Source organism: Corythoichthys intestinalis, chromosome 3, assembly GCF_030265065.1.
Source record: "Corythoichthys intestinalis isolate RoL2023-P3 chromosome 3, ASM3026506v1, whole genome shotgun sequence".
Classification (NCBI taxonomy): domain Eukaryota; kingdom Metazoa; phylum Chordata; class Actinopteri; order Syngnathiformes; family Syngnathidae; genus Corythoichthys; species Corythoichthys intestinalis.
The window spans coordinates 14,481,892-14,504,493 of record NC_080397.1 but is presented as its reverse complement, the minus strand read 5'-3'; the positions used below and the strand labels follow the sequence as shown (position 1 = coordinate 14,504,493).

At 40.0% G+C, this 22,602-nt stretch overlaps 1 long non-coding RNA gene across 1 annotated transcript; it reads left to right on the top strand.

Annotated features, from left to right (window-relative positions):
- Positions 1–2,730: 2,730 nt before the first annotated feature.
- On the top strand, positions 2,731–7,739 carry LOC130913912 (uncharacterized). Its single transcript, XR_009062827.1, has 3 exons — positions 2,731–2,870; positions 2,945–3,122; positions 7,292–7,739. It is a non-coding gene; the product is annotated as an uncharacterized LOC130913912 (long non-coding RNA).
- Positions 7,740–22,602: the final 14,863 nt, after the last annotated feature.

Genomic DNA, 22,602 nt, shown 5'->3' with positions numbered 1-22,602 from the left:
CTACCACGCATATTTTAGGGAAGTGGGAGGAAACCTGCCCACCCGGAGAAAATACACGCAAGCACGGAACTTCACCCAGCAAGGCAGGAGCCATGGATTGAACGCTTGATCTCAGAACTGTTAGGCGGACATGTTAACCACTTGCCCACTGTGCCGCCTACTCCCAAACTATGAGCTTTTTTTTTTTTTTTTTTTTTTTTTTTTCCCCCCTAAATAAATAGATAAATAATAAATACTTTTTTTTTTTTTAATGAATCTATTGAACCATTAAAGGAAAAAGGCATTTCCAAAAACTAAACTAAAATAAAATAAAATAAAATAAATAAAATAAAATAAAATCCCCATTTGGGGACGGACTGATAGTATTGGTTTGGGAAACGGTATGAAATTGACCAATTTTGAACGTTTTCTTGTCTAAGAAAGATGGTATCCTTTATGTCAGGCATTTTAGTTTGAAAGACATCTTTACACTGTGTGAAGGAATTTTATCCTTTTAGTATACAGTACAGCACAGACATTAACTTAATATTTGGTGATGGCACAACACTCGTTGAAGTAGCTCGGGCGAGGGAAGTCTGGGCTTCCCTGCTAAATCCGTGACTCAACCCCAGATTATGGAGTAGATGATGGATGGATGGATGGATGGATGGACGGACGGACGGACGGACGGACGGACGGATGGATGGCACAATATATATATATATTGTTTTTTATGCCTGTTTGCAAATTGTAATGGCAGGCAAAATTTGTGTTGGAATGGATTTTGCATATTTCAATCCAAACGTTATTATATTTTGCTTAGCTTGTAGGAAATTTCATTTATGATATTCAGAGGTGGGTAGCAATGTGTTACATGTACTCCATTACATTTAATGGAGTAACGTTTTGAGAAAATGCACTTCTAACAGTAGTTTTACTAAGCCATACTTTTTACTTTTACTTGCGTAGATTTGTGAAGAAAAAATGCAACTCTTACTCTTACTCTGCTACTATGGGCTACACAAGAGTCGTTACATTTTTCCTCTTTATTCTACATTAGATTTATTATTTTTTTGCTAGCGATGCTATTGCCAAGAGTAGGGCTACTAATTTCACCAATGAGACGTTGCAACAATAATCACATGGCTCCATTACACCAATAAGACACAAGCTTGCCGTTCTATGATCACGCAAGCCTGTTCAATCACGCGTCTTTAAAGCACCGTAACAAATAAAGTATTTGACATAGAGCTCTGCCCTCAACATGAATCGAAATCGCGGATTAAAATTTTCTCCCAGTTTTTATTTGCCACCGATTGACCACGGAAAACCGGAGATATGATCCTTTTTTTTCATATTAGTAACTATGGAGGAACTACAGTATTTACTACTCAAACTAGGAACTATTTTCTCCACTAGAGGGCAGGACACTGCTCTTTAGACGAATAATGCTTCATTACTGGTTTTTTTTTTTTTTCCACTTTAATTTGATGATTTTTTTTTTCTTTGGCGTGATGTGGTTATGTATTGGGTTATTGTACAGTATCATTATAACAACAGTTCATACAGATAAGTTTGTGCTGAGGGAAAAAAAATACAATTGTTAAAAAAAAAATCAAACAAAACTAAGCAGTTACTCAAAATGTTACTCATTACTTGAGTATTCTTTTCACTGGATACTTTTTTACTTGTACTAGAGTACATTTTTTGGATGGCTACTTTTACTTGAGTGAAATTTTTGGCTACTCAACCCACCTCTAATGAGATTAACTATTGTTGTCCGATATTAATGGGTATCCATTAATATCGACCAACTAAAGCATTTTAAAACGGTATCGGATAATATCGACATCTGTGTTTCGTTATCAATTTTGAGCTAATATGCATGTTGCCTTCAAAGAAAATGTAGAAGCCGTCTTGTCTGCCTTTGTACAAAGGCTGGTCACAGATTAGCACAGCACTAAGATTCTCAGATTTGTTATCTGAGCCAGACCATTTGTGTTTATGGTGCAAATGTCATTGTCAATTGCGAGCAAAAAAAATAAAACTGTTTTTTTTTTTACCTCTCATATGTTTTGGGGAATGGCGCTTCATAGCTTACGGAAGGGGCTTGGAGGTCAAAACAAACAAGCGTGCATGGAGTTTTCAGGCTTTCGCAGAAGGTCTCGTTGCCTTTGAAGCTCCAGCTATCAGAAACAAAGTAAAGTGGGAGCGAGAGAACAAGGGTACAGCGCGCTCGCGGAAGGAGAATATGTTAAAGGAGTGTGAAGCCCTTGAGTTGAAACTGTGTCTGGCTGGGCCTACAGAGAGCATATGACAGTAACTTTGGTTTCTTTTGTGGAGCTCACAGTTCTTTTGCCTTACATAACCCCTCCCATTGAGCCTTTTCAACCATTTGGGAAAAACCCTAAGTGTGCACTTAAAAAGTTAATGCTTTTATGTATTTGCAAGTAGGGGAAGAGGGGGCGCATCACAGACCACACATAAAGGAAAGACGGCGTTTCGGAATATCGGCAATCACGCTTCTCTTTAAGTGAGCTTTAACACCATTCAGCAGAGCTTTGGGAGCGCTACAGAGACACGTAGGGAAACTTTAGCATCGGAGGAGTAAATGCACATCGTACAAACTTATTTCTTCACCCTCCCCCAGTTTCAGGCTCCCCCTTAAAGTCCCTCTTGATCCCCCTTTACTCCCTCCTTCTGCATCTTGGTGAGGTTAAAGCACACCTTCCCTCCAAAGGGCTCCGGGGTCACGCATCTGCATGTGAAATGTGAACCCGCTGACATTCCAGGGCAGTCCTAAACCCTGCGGTCCTTTTGTTCACTTGTGTGCCACTGTCAGGCCCAACACACCAAGCAAAGACCTCTGTGATTGGATAGAGAAACACAAGGTGAAGGATGGCTGTGTTGTTGATACTCTCTGCTCATTTCTAATATGTTAAACTACTGCGCTCTTTTAAATCAGGCAGTGCACATAGATGCGATGGCAGCACTCGGGGTTCTTTCAGCAGCTGAATGACGTTTCGAGGCACAAAGAGCAGCTATTCAGCAAGCAGTGATGGACTTCACCCTCGCCTTTATGGCCTCACAAAGTCGTGGGGGATATACATGAATCAGAAAACGTTGAGAATTTCCTTTGAGAGGTAACAACAAGTGATAATTAAGTTGATCTACGCATGTCATCACAGAGTTTATAGGAGATGTTTAGATGACAGTTTTCAAGCATTGAATGGTTAAAACAGTCATTTTGGCTGATTTGCACAACAATGTTAAAGAGACAGGATATATAGTTGAGGTGTTGGCTTCCATTAACAACGATAGGCACCCAAATTTGGCTGGCAGCGATATCCCAGGCAAAATGGATCGGATGGCTATCGCTGTTAATGGGTAGGTACTAGTATGTGGCAAAAACTAAATAAATTTTAAGGAACACAAACACCATATCGTCAGCGAGTGTAAAAGTATACCAATAGGTCCCTATTTTCCAGTCTGCATATGTATACAGGATTTTGACTAAATGGAAGTAATTCCTAATATCTGATTGGCTGATGCACTGTGTTTGTAAACAAATGCCATGTTTTTTTAAACTGACGTCGGCCAAAAGCTAAATCCAAAGCGCTTCGTTCAATTCCCTTGTATTTTGACATAGTAGTAGCTGATTTCCTATCTTTCACATTTTTATAATTTCGTATGGTTTCGTAATTGATTGGAGGTGGTTTGTACGATAAATTATCAGAAATTTAAACTGAAACGTGCTCTGCTTCTGGATGGCCGATTGGAATAAAATTGAATTATAAGCATAATTATGCGGAATTCCCCTACACATTTGTGTACCCTGAACCACTTCCAGTGCCATGAAAATTTAAAAATGTGTCTAGTCATGGTTAGTGCTATTACCAGAAAATTGCACGAGTCACTATGATTCGAGTCACAGTAAGTCCCGAGTCTTACCTATTGTGAGCAAGTCGATTCATGAGATTTTATCGAGTCAAGTCGAGTCTAGTCATAATTTTATGTCGAGTCCAGTTTGAGGTCATGCTGAGTCGAGTCACAAGGTTGTAAAGACGAGTCGTGCCGAGTCGCAAGTGTCATGTGCTGTCATGTTTTTGTTCTCAATTGTTCTTTATGACATGTTTGTGTTTCTCAGTTGTTCTTTGTGACGCATTAAGGCGCACACTGTCTTTGAGACGTAGTAGGAGCCCACTGTATTTAAGGACGCCTGTGCCCATCAGCTTTGTCGGACGATTACCTTGCTTACCGCTGTGTGCCCTCATCTTCGTGCTCTCCAACATTTCCTCCGGTTGTATCCTACTTTGATGATTTTGTTTTTTTGTGCTCTATTTTCTATTGGACTTTGCGTACTGTTTGGCATGCTTCCTTTATTGTACGTTTTATTACACATAAACCTATTAGCTATTTCTGGTCTCTGAGTCTGTTGGTTGAGATCCACATAAACGGCTTGCCGTTCATCACAACAAGGTTGTAAAGACGAGCTGTGTCAAGTCAAAAGGTTGTCGAGTCACAGGTTAGTCAAGGCCATCACCATTGTTCCCCAGCCCACCTACAAAGCACTCAAGTTTATCATTAAGTGAAACCTTACAGACAATGTAAGTACAGTGGGGAGAACAAGTATTTGATACACTGCCAATGGGTTTTCCCATTGTGAGTGTATCAAATACTTGTTCTCCCCAATGGGTTTTCCCATTGTGAGTGTATCAAATACTTGTTCTCCCCACTGCCAATGGGTTTTCCCATTGTGAGTGTATCAAATACTTGTTTTCCCCACTGTATATGTAAAAAAAAAAAACAAAAAAAAGCCGTATAGTCTGCAGGGAATAAACAAGGATTAAGGTGTTCCAAGCCGATCACTATCAGGTGGGGATCCAAGTTTTTCAAGTCTAGAGTCATTGTCTAATGAGTCAAGTCGAGTCAACTCGAGGCCCTGTGACTCGAGTCCAACTGAAACACCTCTGGGTTGGCAAGTGAAACCACAGCAAATGAGTTAAAATTTCCAAAATATAAATTGCAAAATGCAGGCCTATGTGGTAGAACATCACATTAAAAATCACAGTTGCAAACCACTGGAATGTCAAAGTGTGTTGTTTTGCCCTGAGGTCTTTACATGTTGTCAGGCTGGGTACACATGGAAATATCACACTGCAAAAACAAAGTGGAATCCTTTTCACTGAGCACTTTTATTTTACATCTTGTAAGTGGGGCCTCACACACCCATGACACATTCCTTCAATTCCGTTGGAGTTACTACATTAGCGCTGTCCATCCATCGAGTCTACTTTTCCAAACACATCCATCCTGGTCCTAGTTAAAACACTAGGGAATCTCCATCTCAGCTGCCCCCCGCCTACACCAAAGTCCTTTATGATGTCCATAAAACGGAAGAGTGCAGCTTTACTTGAACTAATAATATTGGAGCTTACAGGGCCGTGATTGATGGTCTTTAAAGTCGCCCTGATCGGTCTCATCTTTCTTCAGATTTTTATCACTGACTTGTTTGCAGTCATGTGCAATCACAAGCACCGGGAGAGGTAACAAGTGCTTGATGTATGATGCTTGAGCCCTTTTTGTCAGCTAAGGATTTCCCTTTTTTGCGCATTTTAGCCTGAATCTTGTTGAGTCATTTCTTCAATTTCTTTGAAAAGGAAAGCTTCGCACATATAATATTGGTTTCTTTTTTTCCTGCCCACTTTTTCAGTGCTCAGCACACACACTTCTTACTGTTCTAACTTCGAAATAATAAAACAATTCAAGCGACACTGGCTCTGTCAAGCCATCTGTTCTAATTTTCACTATTAAACGACATAGCCGTCCAAAGCCATTGTTCAAAGACCTGGAGTACCTACGCTAATTATTAGCACCAGGGGCCGACAAGACCCTGCTGCAGCCGCATAATGTTAATTTATAAGAAGAACATTGTCTTCTGGGTGATGGGTCATTGTAAATGCGAACTTGGTAGAAAACAAATATTGGGCATACGTATTTTATTGTTCTTCTTCAATTAAATGATGAATGAATGAATTTATTGTCATTGTCATCATCAGTATCATTGACAGTTACAGAGTGTGGGATAGTTTGGCCAGAAAGGAGAAACATTGACACAGAATATGGAATAATTTGCCCGAAAAATGATATTGGAAAAACTGATTAAGGCTAATTTTCCGTTATTGAATGACCTGTTTTTAAATCAGGAAATGGGAGACGATTCATTTCTCAATTTTGGTAAACACACATAAAAACAAAACACGAAATTGGGCTTGTTTTATGTTGGGTTTTTTTTTTGTTTGTTTGTTTTTTTGTTTTCAAAAATTAGAAGGAAAAACGAATGACCAAAAGGTACACGGACCTTCAGGCCGAGTTATGCTTCCGCGTCAGACCTGCGTCGTCACGGAAGACCCGATTTACAACCTTACGCCGTAGCCTCTCTGGCTCCTTTTTTTTCCTGACTTCGCATCGCGTCAACGCGTGTGACGTGGTGGAAATGGACTATGATTGGTCCGCTCAGACTGTTGTTTCCGGTTCAGCACGAAATCACCTCCATTCCCAAAACATTATTTTTCTACACGCAAAAATGGACCAAGCCGACGAGAGTACCAACGAAGAGCAAGTATGACAACTTCTACAATGTCTCGTCAAGACATTATGAAGATTGCCAAATGGCAAGCAATTCGTGGGAGGAGATTGCTGAAAATACGGGGCTGGAGGTCAGCCAGCGATTGAATTTTTTTTAAAAATGGAAGAACCACCGAGAGAAGTACAGTATGTGTGTGTTCGGAATCGAATGGCCACACTCAGTTAAACTAAAGGAAGTCAACGAGCATGCCCCAAAACCGTACAAACATAACGCCACACCCCTCTAGTGGCTTGGCGGTGAATTACAGAGCAACGCGTTCCCTCACTGCAGAACTATCGAATGCTCATTGACGCCATAGTCACTTCGCCGCAGGAGCATAACTCAGGCTTTATAGACACCGGTCCCTAATGTCCACATGTTAGAGCAAGTACATTGAAATTCAAATGAGCCATAAGCCCTTTTCACACACATATCCCAGGAAATTCCTGTGTAAGGTGACGTGGAATTTACTTACGTCATTGCTTTCACTCATGTAGAGATATCCTGGGAATGACGCGGGTTGGACACCTTCACAGACTTGTCCTGTGTTACCCACTGGTGCTCTGTGTGGGGAGGGCTGCTGGTGCAATTTTATAACCCGGACATTACGTCATTTTTGGTCGGCATCAGCTGTCACAATGTTGGTCAAATCGTTTTTTGTTTTTTTTTTTGTTTTTTTTACAGAGCCGTTTCTTGGAGTGCGCCCGACGTCGTGACTGCAGCTAATTCAAGCTCATCAAGACTGTATTCAAGCCCAGGCGATCCAAGAGAAGGTTGCCGAAATTTTAACCTGCTGGGCGCCATTCGACACCTCTGCCGCCCTTGTTTTGAAATCCCCTACGTTGCGCTGGTATTTGATATGGTGGCTTCTAACCACTGGACAGCCAGCCCAAAAGCCGCCGGGGAAGGAAGAAGGTCGCTGGCTTCTAACCGATGGAGAGCCAGACCGAAAGCCGCCGGGGAAGGAAGAAACCCGCTGACTTCTATTTGTTTTGTTGTCTTGTCGGCCCTCTGCCTACCGCTTAGGTTATTATTATTGGTCCCCGTTGACCCTTGGACACTTCCCTCTGTTGTTTTGTGCTTTGAAGTACAACCTTGTTTCCGCAATAGCGGACCCTAACATCCGCAACTAAATAAACCACACATTTCCAAAGCTGGACGATTGACTCTCTTCCTCAGTTCTATGATCCCGTAGCAATATAGTTTCATTGTTTTCAGTTTAATTTTGCCATTTTCAGCTTGCTAAATTGATAATTGCGATGTTTGTTTAGTGTTTTTCGTCTTACTGCGATGAAAGAGGAAGTGACGATTGCCCCGCAATGATATTTACGTCACCTGTCTTTGTGCAGTGACCTGGGAATTTAACGCACACCGCTTCCCAGGAAAGTCCCGGACATTATACTAAGACGCGACCCTTGAAATGTCCGCGTAATCTCTGTGTCAAGCTACCCGGAAAATTGCGTTCACATACAAGGGCGACACGTTTAAATCCCGTGATTTTCCCGATGTTTTGGCGTGTGTGAAGGGGGCCATAGATACACACACAAAATAAACCTAGGTGAAGTCATTCGTCACCCTCATAAAGCAGCCAAACTTTGGTTATGGGTCAGTCAATAATGTTTGTGGTTTTCAAACGTTTTCACCAAAATTTGACAAAAATATCTCGATTTATTTCTAATGGGCCTGTTCATTTCCAGTGCAGGAAAAAAACAATATCATCAGGAAGTGACCTGAAAAGGCCTAAAATCTAAAGGAAGTGACCCAGAAATGCCCCGGAATGGCAGCAAATGCGTTAACAACGCAACATTCACCCAAAAGTGACCGAAAACCTGCAGGAAGTGTCCCATAAGTCAGAAAGCAAAGCATGCAATTTCTCAAGAAATTGCATCTTCTAGTTGACTGTGTTGTTGTTCCTTTCTTTTATTTTCAGATGGTGAGATTGTCTTCTCTCTGCGGGTGGGCCAAGAGGTAAAACAAACCCTCTCTACTTTTGACGTTTCCAGTTTTCATTTCATATCATTTAGGCTGTTTCCTGCTCTCGCACATAAATATCCGCTGACATCTCCCATTTCTTGGGGAGTTGAAGATCTATTTTTCCAGAATAAAGATTAAAAGGTTTTGTGGGGGATCCGTGTGCGATCTCTCTCTCTCTCTTTCCGAGCACTTAATATTCTTTATGGTGTGCCAAGAAAGCACATCTTTTTAAATTCTGTAAATCACCTTTATAGGATCTGCTCAGTGTCCGTTTGAACTCCTCTTCTTCGCATGGACAGAGCAGGGAATTCTCCTCGTGGAATCCAGTGTAGTTTATGTCTGTGCATGGCCTTTGTGAATGCAAATAACCATAAGTATACTCTTCTGAGAATTGGTCTGTGCTGTCTCGCCTCTGTTAGATATAAAGGATCCCACCTGTCACCGAGGATTGTTCTGGCCTTTCATTTAAGACGTTCTCTAAAGAGCCGCATCATTACACAGGCCTCAGACAGAGCCCAGACAGTGTAAAACGTCGGCCCACCTCAATCCCTGCGCTCCCCCTACTCTCGATTCTTTTTCCTCCTGTTTATCCGTGAGGTCGTTTGAAGCCGCCGCCGCCAAAAGAGATTCCTTTTACAACGCCGCTGTGAGGAAGATGTCTGTCTAACGCGCACATTTAGGTGAAGGTTAGCAAGGGAAAGCATTGTAGTCACTTTTTACGAGCTTTGACACGGCCACTGTCGCCGTTTGTTGTCGCTGAATTTTTAAATAGTCTTCCAAGCGGTTTTAGCACTTCAAGTTAGTTTCAGTCCTCGGCCTTGTGTCTCCTCTCATCTACTTACCTTAAATCCTCATTTCCTCTCACTCTTCCTCTACCCATGCTCCTTTGCCCCGCTTTTTAACCACCTTTTTCTTCATCTCTCCCATCCTCCCAGCCTCCTCTGTCTCAGAGCTCTCCTGATGATTGATTGTTTCTCCGTGCAGTCTGACAGGATGTAGCACACGGCGAGCCCCAGGGGCCTCGAGCAGACTGCGCCACCTGATTAAGACTCTCCCTGTAATCAGCTGCACGGTGCCACACTGAAAACCACTTCAGTCAACATTTTAAAAAAATAAATAATAACAAATGTCCCACGTACTAAAAGATAACACTTTGTATGGAGCTGAAGTGAAACGTGAACAAGTATGCCATCTTGAACTGTTCCTTTCTTCGCTGATACCTTCTTCCTCTGGGATTTGAAGGCCCTTGTGTATAAAGTAGAAAAGCAAAAGGTCATAAACTTAATAAAGCTCTCCGGTACCTAACTCACATACACGGAGGTAACGCTAACTCTATTACGGCTGGTAATAGTGTTACAGATAGGAATCTCATTGTTTCCATACTATTGAGACTAGAAGATGGACGGCCCTGCTGTATCACATGATTGAGGTGAGAAAGAATTTGAATGATGTTGAGAGCACGTGCCACAGCCAGGCTACATATGGTAGCAACGTCACAGTGAAAGGGAAAAGTCTTTTAACTCATTGGCTCCCATTGACGGTAGTACATGAATCCAGCAGAGCTGCTCTAAACAATGAACTCTTAACATTTGACCACAGAGTGACTTTAGCATATTTCCACTGAAAAACAACACCAAAAGTAGGAAAGAGATACACCTTCCAACTATTCTACGGCTAAAATCAAAAGATATAACCCAAAATGAAAAGCAAGTGACCAAAATTTAGCAGAAAGTGACCCTGGAACATCCTAAAATTAGAGTTGGCTGATATTTAAAATCATTTTTAAAATGCTATTGGATAATGTAGACATCCAAGTTTTATTTTTTGGGCTAATGTGCTGTCATGTCCACTTATTGCCTGCCTGTGTTTCTGGTGTTTTGTAGCCCCCTGATGGTGCTTAGGTGTAATTAGTTTTGATATGTTCCAGCACTTTCTGCTGATGTCATCTAATGTTGACACAAGCTCATTGCGAATAGAGAGAGATAAATGGACAAGCTAACGTTTCCAGCCACTGTACCATAGCAGTTCTTGCCATCTCACCACATTGTGCCTTATACAAGCATCGCTTGTACGTTATATTCTTCCTTTGTTTTAGATTCATGAGCTTTGTGTTGTATGTTGGAGATATATTGTATATGTTGTATATTTCATTTTGTTTGTATTTGTGAGAAAATGTGGTTACATTATTTCATTGCTTGCAAGCTGTACTACCAGTTGTTATATTCAAATTGACCAATAGTGTATACTTTGCTTCATTTTTCCAGCGTCTGACATCTCTTTAGAGCCTGATTTGTTTGCTATCTGTCAATTTGTGTACCCACACACACATTAAGGACAACATAAGTGCCTTATTGTTACTTTGCACTTGTACTTGATCCAAAAAAATGATGTTTGCACTATTTTGATTTCAGCAACAAATATAGTGGCCCAATATAGGCACTTTTTCGCATAATTTTAGTTGTAGTTGTTCTCCTATTTTTCACAGAATGTTTATTTGGAAAAACTTGAAGTTGTTACATTCATAGTTATTAAACATCCAGTGGGGCATCACAATACAATTATGATTACAAATACGTCCACAACAGCTTAAATCGGTATCAGATTTTTGGAGTTGGGCAAAATCAGGATAACAGTTATCTGTTAAAAAGTCATTATCGCACAGCTCTATCTAAAATCAATATAAATTGATCTATTAATGCCCCAAATTAACAGGAAATGCCCCATAATCAATAGGAAGTGACCCATGAATACCCCAAAATTAATAGGGAGTGATTCACAGGGGTTTACTGACCAGCAGAAAATTACATACCTTTAATGCTATTTAATGCTTTCATATTATTTCATAAATTAATTAATTGGACAGCAAATTCATCCCATTCATAATGGATTGGACTTCTATCGTCATGAATGGAACTGAAAAATAACCATTCAATGCCTGTCATCCTATTCAAATGGATTTCACATTGGTGTCAAAGGCAGTGAATGAGTGAAACTACCACGTATCAAAAAAAGAAATATGGGCTTGGCAGTTATAGCTGTCATCATGGGTTATTGAATTAACTGGTAATCCAGTGTGTAACAGTTGCTATAAACCTAATACAAATACATCCTTGGAATTATGTTCCTAATGTCAGCTGTGTGACAACCGGGTCAGCTGTCTGCTTAAAGTTGTGTCATCGAGTTTAGTCTGTGTAAGACCTGAATGGACAAAGTGTGCTTTTGACTTGTCTTACTTGAGCTTTAAAACATGAGAATAACAAGAGAAACAGATAAGTGTAGAATGCCTTTTTGTCGGGGAATGAAGAAAAAAAACTCTTATTTGTGAATATACTTTCAAAGGAAAACATAAAATCAAGCATTTATTGTAATTGCAAAGGGTACAACAAAATCATAAAACAACCACTCTTTCATTTTCCAAAACAATTCAGGCCTCATCAAACCTTGGGCTTCTTCCTAATTGTCCCAAATGTGTTGTAATTGTTTTTTAATTGATCATTATTAAATTGTAGATGTATTTGTTTGGATGAAAAGGGAACGTTGAAAGGATTTTGCGGTGGTTGTTTGTGTTTTTGAAGCTCCCGCATGAGTGCATTTGTAAGTTTATGCACGCTCACGCCCTTGGATGTGTGTGTACATTGTCACACCATCTTAGCCTGTGGGTGTATTCAGTATTTCACTCCACTCTCATTTATATCTGTCAGTGTTTTCCCTTCGCTTTCCTGCTGATGCCATCAGTACACACGTCATGACTGATGACAGTCGTTGCCACAGTCTGATGCTCTGTTGCTTAATGTCTTTATTGTTTATTAATTAACTGCAGGACATATATGCTGAGAGACACCTATTGATTCTGCTGCTGCATTAATTGATTTTGTGCTTCACTAATCATATTGTTTCTGCAAGATCATTACCGGGCCACTGCTTTGTGGAGGTGATAAACTGTGCAGCTCGTTATTGTTTGGTAACGCTTTTGTGGGATTTTCAAATTGGAATTCGTTGGGAAATTCAATTTAAATATTCAGAGACGATGCCTCCTATCTGGAATGTTGGATAAATGAATTGGGGACTGCAATGTTAGTTAATACGTCACAGTGTAATCATGGCAATCTTCGGGTAACATGCAAATATGCTCCTTGGAGCTGTGAGCCGTACAGGCAAGCTGACGGGATGGGACTGTAATTGTCATGTCTTTTTGTTGCACAAGTAGAAGAAGGAACATTTAAGAAAGTACAGTGGGGCAAATAAGTATTCAGTCAACCACTAATTGTGCAAGTTCTCCCACTTGAAAATATTAGAGAGGCACGTAATTGTCAACATGGGTAAACCTCAACCAAGAGAGACAGAATGTGGAAAAAAAAAAACAGAAAATCACATTGTTTGATTTTTAAAGAATTTATTTGCAAATCATGGTGGAAAACAAGTATTTGGTCAATACCAAAAGTTCATCTCAATACTTTGTTATGTACCCTTTGTTGGCAATAACAGAGGCCAAACGTTTTCTGTAACTCTTCACAAGCTTTTCACAACTGTTGCTGGTGTTTTGGCCCATTCCTCCATGCAGATCTCCTCTAGAGCAGTGATGTTTTGGGGCTGTCGTTGGTCAACACGGAATTTCAACTCCCTCCTCACCCCGTGGTGTCAAAATGATAAGAAGAACGGTGAGGAAAAATCCCAGAACCACACGGGGGGACCTAGTGAATGACCTACAGAGACCTGGGACCACAGTAACAAAGGCTACTATCAGTAACACAGTGCGCCGCCAGGGACTCAAATCCAGCACTGCCAGACGTGTCCTCCTGCTGCAGAAAGTACACGACCAGGCCCGTCTGCGGTTCGCTAGAGAGCATTTGGATGATCCAGAAGAGGACTGGGAGAATGTGTTATGGTCAGATGAAACCAAAATAGAACTTTTTGGTAGAAACACAGGTTCTCGTGTTTGGAGGAAAAAGAATACTGAATTGCACCATACCCACTGTGAAGCATGGGGGTGGAAACATCATGCTTTGGGGCTGTTTTTCTGTAAAGGGACCAGGACGACTGATCTGTGTAAAGGAAAGAAAGAATGGGGCCGTGTATTGAAGGATTTTGAGTGAAAATCTCCTTCCATCAGCAAGGGCATTGAAGATGAGACGTGGCTGGGCATGACAATGATCCCAAACACACAGCCAGGGCAACAAAGGAGTGGCTTCGTAAGAAGCATTTCAAGGTCCTGGAGTGGCCTAACCAGTCTCCAGATCTCAACCCCATAGACAATCTGTGGAGGGAGTTGAAAGTCCGTGTTGCCCAACAACAGCCCCAAAACATCACTGCTCTAAGGAGATCTGCATGGAGGAATGGGCCAAAATACCAGCAACAGTGTGTGAAAAGCTTGTGAAGGGTTACAGAAAACGTTTGGCCTCCGTTATTGCCAACAAAGGGTACATAACAAAGTATTGAGATGAACTTTTGGTATTGACCAAATACTTATTTTCCAACATGATTTGCAAATAAATTCTTTAAAAATCAAACAATGTGATTTTCTGGGGGGGTTTTCCACATTCTGTCTCTCATGGTTGAGATTTACCCTTGTTGACAATTACAGACCTCTCTAATATTTTCTAGGGGGAGAACTTGCACAATTAGTGGTTGACTAAATACTTATTTGCCCCACTTTAAATACTTTCAGTTTCACTTTGAATGAAGTAGCCTTGTGTATAGCTAATGTTAATTAAATCAAAATGGCATACTGTATATCACTACAAAAAGTACTTTTACTCTTGCGGCAACTTTTGTGCATTGTACTACTGAGTCAGTTCTGACTTTCCTTGGTGAAGAGTTGGCATCAGTATAACCAATACTATGCAAGAAAAAAAAATCTTTCTTTCAAATCTTCAAGTATACTGTTTGTAGTTGTGGTGTAAAGACAAAAGCATTGTGTTATATGACACAAACACATCAAACGAGAGACACATGGTAGCAACTGTCCTCTGACATAAAACAATAAAACAGTATTATAGGATGATTGCTACAGATTCACACGCTTGCGTGTATCTGGCTGCCAGAGGTTCCCCAGTGTGTCTGACTGGGGGTTATAGTGTAACCAAAGCGTCTGTCTCCTGCTCACCAGCCAGATCCGCCGGTTCAGCTCGAGTGGGCCCAGTTGTCTTGCTTTCACACTGACGACTGTCTGGGAAAGGTCTGTCTCGGGTTCAAGTACATTAAAGTCATCCGCCTACTCCCACTGAGCCTCCACACAGATGGCTCCAGATGCAGCTGGCACAGCACGGGGCAGCACCTGACAGCGCTCTTTCACTCACATACACACACACGCACACACACAGCAGAATCTCATAGACAATCAGAAAGACAAATACACAAAATTACAACTCAGACCACAGGTATGGACACGACTGCTCACTTCTATAAAAGCATGTAAACACTGATAGAACCACACAGGTATACTGACACTCATCCCAGCAGGAACATATGCTGCAAAGCATCTGCAAATCCTCACTGCGGCTCACATTGGAACATGCAAGACACAGATTACAACATGGCACATTCACATGTAAACCAACACATATTGCACTCACTTGCAAACATATGTTAAGGCAGGTCGATGAACACCATGTGGAAAAAGCCTTTATCTCTGCATGAAGATGATGAGTTTATGTAATAATATATGAGCCATTCAATTTCCACTTTTTCTGTCGTAAACGCGAACCAGTTTCAACTATTTCTTTTTCAAAAAAGATAACATTACTGTTCTAATCAAAGCAGAGATTTCAAACTGGAGCCACGCGGGCAAATCCGGCTTGCCATGAACTTTTTTTTGGGCCCCCGTAAGTAAATCATGTGCATCGATTTAATGTTTTTTCGCGAAAGATAAATTTAATATCTTTAATGAATGATCGAGTTGTACAGGAGGTAGAGAGTATTTTGATTTTTTAAAAATTATTATTATAATTATTTTAAATGACTATGCATTTTTAATTTTTTAAAAAAAATGATAATAGTTAAAATCTTCCATTTTGTTTTTAATCAAAATTCAAGTAATTATAAAATATATTTTTTAAAGAAAATAGAAAATATTTACTATTTTTCCCTTTTTGGCTCTAAAGGGAACTCAAAAAATATTTGCTTGTGACATGCTCAACTCAAAGAATTTGGACTAGAGTTGTCCAATATTATCAGGTAGCCGATAATATCGGCTGATAAAAGCATTTTTAAATGATATCGGCTAATATCGACGTTGATTTTTCATTCTCGTTTTTTGGCCTACTGTAATTTCCCGAATATAACGCACCTTTTTTTCCCCAAAATTAACTTGTAAAATCATGGGTGCGCATTATACACGGGTACAGGGATGGAGACAGAAATATATATATATTACATATATATAAAGACAGATTTTTTTTTTTTTTTTACTAACACTGCCATGTCGTGTTGAAGAAAACGTATGCGGCGATCCGTTGCCGATTACGGTACATGACGTCACCATTTTGTTTTGGTAATACTTCACTCTGATTGTTCGAATGATTTCGTCTGTGTTAAATTCTGCTTTTTTCACTCTTCATAAAGCATAAAATTTAGTTTCTTGAACTCATTTGAGTCAACATTTATTGCAACTCGGCAACTCGGACCATAACAAACGAAACACAACACAGACTTCCTGTGTCTGTCAACTATATCGGTCCCTTGGGAAACTCAACCCCAAATAACAATAGTTCCTCTTGTTACAGTCTACAGCGATGCACTCTTTCCGATTTCCGACTTCAGTCCTCACTTTTATTTTACCGTATCAATCCATGGAAGAAACATTTATTCATCATGTTGAAACGAGCAAGTTATACAGCAGCCTTTAAAAGAAAAGTCACATCCGTTTTGTTTTCTCCTGGATTCTGGTAAGTTGGAGAAGTTGTCAAATCATATTATTACTGTACATATTGTTAGTTTATGGTAATGTTTTGAACTACCAATGTGCTATGTAGGGATGGGAATCGAAATCCGATTCCAATTCGGAACCGGTTCCGAGTGTTTCGAGGCCTCGACATCACAATGAAAAAGCCTTAACGATCCCTTTAACGATTCCTAAAGATGCGTATTGCGTCGTGACGTGTGTTGTTGTCCAGACGCATCAAACTAGCATGGCGCCAAGAACCACTCGCTCCAAAGTTTGACTACACTTCACCAGGAAAGAGTGTGAAAATGAAAGGTTACGACAGGTAAGCACGAGCATTGCAGCCATAAACATAACAATGACAGCACGTAGGTTCAAACGCTCGAAAGTGTGTCTTCACTTCACGAGGAAAAATTCCAACAAAGCGACTTGCAGTCAGGGGCGGACTGGGACTAAAAAGCAGCCCTGGACTTTGACTCAGCCCAGCCCATAAGAATCGCTATACGAAGGGAAACACAGACCCCATAGGGGGGTCCGGGAACATGCCCCTCCCGGGGGAATTTTTTTTTTTTTTTTTTTTACATTTTATTGTAAAATGCACCAATTTCGTGCACTTTGAGAGAAAAATGAAGAAAATGTGTCTAGACTGTGACTGTCTGACTACGGGTGCTCAAAGTACTGCAAGGCTGAACTGGAGTTGGATTTATTTTCTGTACTAGCTCTATGATCAACCTGAATAAACAAATGAAAGAATTTATTTTTCAAAGCAAGTTTTACGTATCCAATTGATTATAATATATCTCTATAGATCTCTGTCTATAAAATGACTTCATTGTTTATGCCATAATTCAGTGGTCTCCAAACTATTCCACATAGGGCTGCGGCGGGCGCAGGATTTCATTCCAACAAAACAAGACAAAACCTCTGCACCAATCTGGTGTCTTACAAGTGTAATCAGTTGATTGCAGTCAGGTGCTGCTTGTTTTAGCAGAAACTTCATTGGTTAAACTGTCGGTACTCGATCGGTTAAAACAAAAACCAGGCCCCACAGCGGCCCTTGAGGACCGGTTTGGAGACCCCTACCATAATTAATCTTGCCATACAAATAATAAATTTCAATGAAAATACAATACACATTTCAGGACAAATCCTGTATACATAAACGTCATTGGAAAGTATTAACCAGAAAACAAAACGATATATAAATGATTAATAATGTACATAACATCAATTTAACTACCTAAACTTTAAAGTAAAACCATTCATTTTATTAATATTTTGTTATATTTCTTCTGAATTAATATTGCTATGCTGCTGCGTGTGCATACATTGTTTTACGGCTAAAATATTTTTTCTTAGGAGAGGGATAGTAGGACTAGCATACTGTAACTTGACACGATTGCAAACGGGTACATCGACTAGCTGGCACTAACCCTTTAATTGTCATTTATTTGATTTAAAATGTAGCTACCTGATGGATAACAATTGCCAGTTTACAGAGCAAGTAACCCTCTTCATCCCAATTTACTTGCCCTGCGCTTGTCTGGGGAACTTCCAACAGTTTATCGTTGCCCCCTCCCTCTTCTTTTCTCTCTCCCAGCACCGTCTGCACGTCAGAGCGGCTGCAGCTCCCTCTCACCATCGCCGGGAGCTGAGCTGTTGTTACCCGACGTGGCCGTTGCAGCCAGACTGCTGCTTGCGAAAATATTTGTCGATTTATGACATTTCAATGCTTCACTCTCCAGTTTCTTTAATTTTTTCTCTCTAACCTTCTCCGCGCCACCCTGCTCTTTTCAGTTTTTTTGCCACCACCATCCATATTGTGCATTAACACTCGTCGCTATTTTGCTTCCACAAGGAAGGAACCAATGAAAGCTACTCTGTGCTTTCGTCGTTCCTAGTCTATCAGATTGGCGGTGAAAAGCCAGGCGCATTGCTGCCACCTGTCGGATTGGATGCGAACTGTAGATAATCAGAGGATGGGGGGATAAAAACAGTGATGCATAATGAATGGCGGCCGCCGGCCGTCCAGGGCACCGGCCGTTCTGTGATCCTCCAGAACCCACAGATTACCAGTCCGCCCCTGCTTGCAGTCATTGCAAGGTGGAGATAACTGCATCGGGAGGGAATACGACTGCGCTGTCCTCACAGAGAGGCTAAGGCTCAGTCCTGGCTATACAGCTAGCTAAATTCCCAAATGACGATGCAGAAGACGTTGGTATAATTTGCTGACTTTATTCAACCATCACTTGAAGAGTGAAACTAAGAATAGAAATGAAACAAATCAATTTCTTCCCCAATAACAAACAGGTTTGCATCAACGTAAATCAGCGATGATTAGCTGCTAATAACAGTATGGTTAGCATTCGTTCGCTAGCATTATCACATCGTTCAAACCACTACACAACTGGATTTAAGTGTCCGATCGCGAGTGGAAACACAACAACAACAACACAAAAGATGATACATACAGGCGTTGCCTCTGTAGATATTAACATTAACAAAGAACGTAGGCTCGTAGAAGTGTTTCCCTCTCTCACTAACTCGCTCACTCACTTGGATGTGGCATTTCTTCTTTGGGTGTAAGCGCGCTCTTCTTCACGTGAGCGCGTTCTTCTTCGCGTGAGGAAGCGCAAGGGCGCCCCCACTTGAGCGTGTAAGCGCCACAAAAACTAAAAGGCATGCAATTCAATGTGATGGTAAAATAATACACGTTAACCCAGTAGTCCCCAAACTGTGGCCCGCGGCCCAAATACGGCCCCCCTCCACATTTGGTCCGGCTATTTTGAAAAAATTTTTTTCTCAATCGTGTTATTTATTTTCTGGCCTTTTCCTTGAAGAATTCAGAGAGGGTTATTTGGTTATTATCTATTTAATTAATAGTGTTTTTATTATTAATTATTATTATTATTATTATTATTATTATAAAGAATCCAGAAAGGGTTATTTGATTGTGGCTTTCTGAAAAACAATAATTTTTTACATTTATGCACTTCTGCAATCGTCACACTTTTTCTGTTACAAACTGACCCCGGCCCCTCATCAGAGAAGGGAAAAGTTATGTGGCCCTCACAGGAAAAAGTTTGGGGACCCCTGCTTTAACACATATTGCCAAAGGCAGAACAAAAACCTATCTGCCAATATATACCAATATTTTTTATTCTATTAGATAAATGTTTCAGTAAAATGTTACACATTGTTATGTATTTGCCACTTATTGCCACAGTTAACATTGAGGCTTTGGGCCTCTTTTGATCTTGTTGTGAGTTTGTATGGTTGTGACTTCTGATTAAACAAACTCGATGCCAATCAAAACGTTTGTTCTTCTTTTTCCCCAAACTAGAATCGATAAGAGAATCAATAAAGAATCGAATCGTTATGCAATATCGATAATGGAATCGGAATCGTAAAAATCCTATCAATTCCCATCCCTAGTGCTATGCTTGTGCTGTGTTTCACCAGTCAGTAAAATGACATTTCTGTATCTGTACACGAGCTCTGTTTTCTTGTATTCATCTATTTATTGGTGCTAAAATTAGGGTGCACGTTATACACGGGTACAATAATTTCCCCTAGATTTTAGAAGTAAATTTGGGGTGCGCGTTATACACGGGTGCGCCTTATATTTGAGAAATTACGTTATATGAATGTTCCCTTCAAAGTGGATGTAGAAGCTCTTCTGACTTTGTACAAGGGCTGGTCACACCTTAGCACAGCAGTTATGCTTATTGACCTTAAAATGTCTCCAAACTAAGATGCTTGCTTCGGGAGTTTAGTTCGGATTGATTTCAGTTCATAATAAAATTATTGTACTTATTTTAATTGAAAAATTAATGCCAGTTGCTTTTCATATGCCAACCTTTTACTTCATTCACTGCACTCAAGCCGTGTGCCTTTGTTGTTATTTTAAACCAGAAGCAATGTGTGAGCCATATGTGATATAGCAGTGCCTTATTGGTACTTTGCCCTTCCACTCGCACGTGACCCCAAAAAAAACTGATGTTTGTACTATTTTGATTTCAGCAATAAACATAGAATGGTGCTATATACACACCTTTTCCATAATTTCAGTTGAAGTTGTTCTCTTATTCTTCAAATGTTTAATTGGAAATCCTTAAAGTTGTTACATTTATCATTATTAAAGCTTCCAGTAAGGCATCGCAATACAATTAGCCATAATATGTTAAGTCCACGACCACATAGCCCTACTGTATATCCATATCGGTTTTCTATCGGTATCGAATTTTTGGAGTTGAACAATATCGGTTAAAAAGTCATTATCGGACAACTCTAATCAACTAATCTACGAATCTAACATTAATCTACTTGCAAAATGGTTGGCGATTTTTTTCATTATTGATTAGTTGTCGATTAATCGTAACAACCCTAGTTGGCAAAAAAACTGGCCTTCAGGAGGAAACCATAACTACAATATCGCTACAAAGACCAGTTTGGAACCCAAGGCTTACATTTTCTAAAATGTGTATTTTGTTATGTGAAAAATACAGTGAGACATACTTAAAGTCACAAACTTTGTCGTCCCATTGTCCATATTTTGCTTGAAACATTTTTTACAACGATTCTAGGACAAGCCAGAAATCCATCCCTTTCAAATGGGAGAGATTAACAGGGAATGATCATGATCAATGCCAGCAGTTGTCCAATCCATTTTGACTGAGAGGGTTGACACCAATCATTAAAAATAATTTGAAGTCTTCTCGCCATCAATGGCATTGAAGGAATTTAATCATATGCATTATTTGTACAATTAGCATGATTTCATTGCCTTGCAAAATGTGTTGCAGCTGGACCAAATGTGCTATTCTGAAATGCTATAATTACAAAACACAAAATTAATTCTGACACTGCTTGAGGTGCAAATTTAACTTAATTGTTCTTTATCGACTATGAAATTAGCAAAGACTTAGGCCACTTTTGCGTTGTGTACATCTTTGAATTGTGTTGCATCCTATTGATTCTACCATCTGATCTGTGCAGCTTCTTTCTTTCAATTAAAAAGTGAGGGATAAGAGGCGCACCTTTTTTTACAGCAGTTATCAGATGTGGCTCTTCCCATTTCAGTTAATTAACATCATATTTTGTGGGGCTTCCTATTATTAGTTGGGTCTATGGTGCTAAACTAAAGTCTGTTTTTGTAAAATATATGATTCAGCATAAAGGTGGAAGAGTGGTTAGCATGTCCACCTCACAGTTCTGAGATCAAGGGTTCATTCACTTTCTGTGTGTTTGCATGTTCTCCCCATGCCTGCTCGGTTTTTCTTCAGGTACTCAGGTTTCCTCTCACACCCCAAAAACTTGCAAGGTATGCTGATTGAACACCCCAAATTGTCCCTAACTAAGCGTGTGTGCGTGAATGGTTGTCTCCTCTTGCCCTGTGTTTGGCTGAAAACTAATTAGAGTGTACCCCACCTACTGCCCATAGTTGGTTAGGATAGGCTCCAGCAACCCAGCGACCCTCATGAGGATAAGCAGGAAGATGGAAGATGTTTGAAAGAATGAATTAATATACACAGCTTTACAAAATTGAATACACAAATGAGTGTTTCAATTGGATTTATTGTTAGGTTTTATGGACATAGATGAGATAGAACTTTACAAATAACTAAATATAAGACTAATAAATTAATTGATGGGAGCTTTGCATGTAATGCAAAAACTACCATCTATAATATTCCTTTTTTTATTTATCGGCAGTGTTGTCACAGGTTACTTGAAAAAGTAATTTAATTACTGATTCAAACAAGTAATCTAGTTTACTGATTGCTTTATTATCAAAGTAACTAAGTTACTTTAACAATAATTTATCGGTTACTTTTTACCAATTTTTCAACCTTTGCGGCCTCGACATAAGAATGACAACAGAAAAATGTCATTGCATGTCTTTGAATTTTTCTCATAAGGCGTAATATTTGAGATAGCGGGGGTTTAATTAGTTGAAGGAGTTGATTTGAACCACCATTGAGTCGCGCTAGCTTAGCCACTCGAGAGCCCTGAAACTAACAAATAACTGACAAACTTCACGGAATTTGTTCAAATCAACTCCAACAATGAATTAAACCCCAGCTAATTCAAAGACTAAGTCTAATGTAAAAAATTCTGAACCCCCTTTAAAATAAAGACC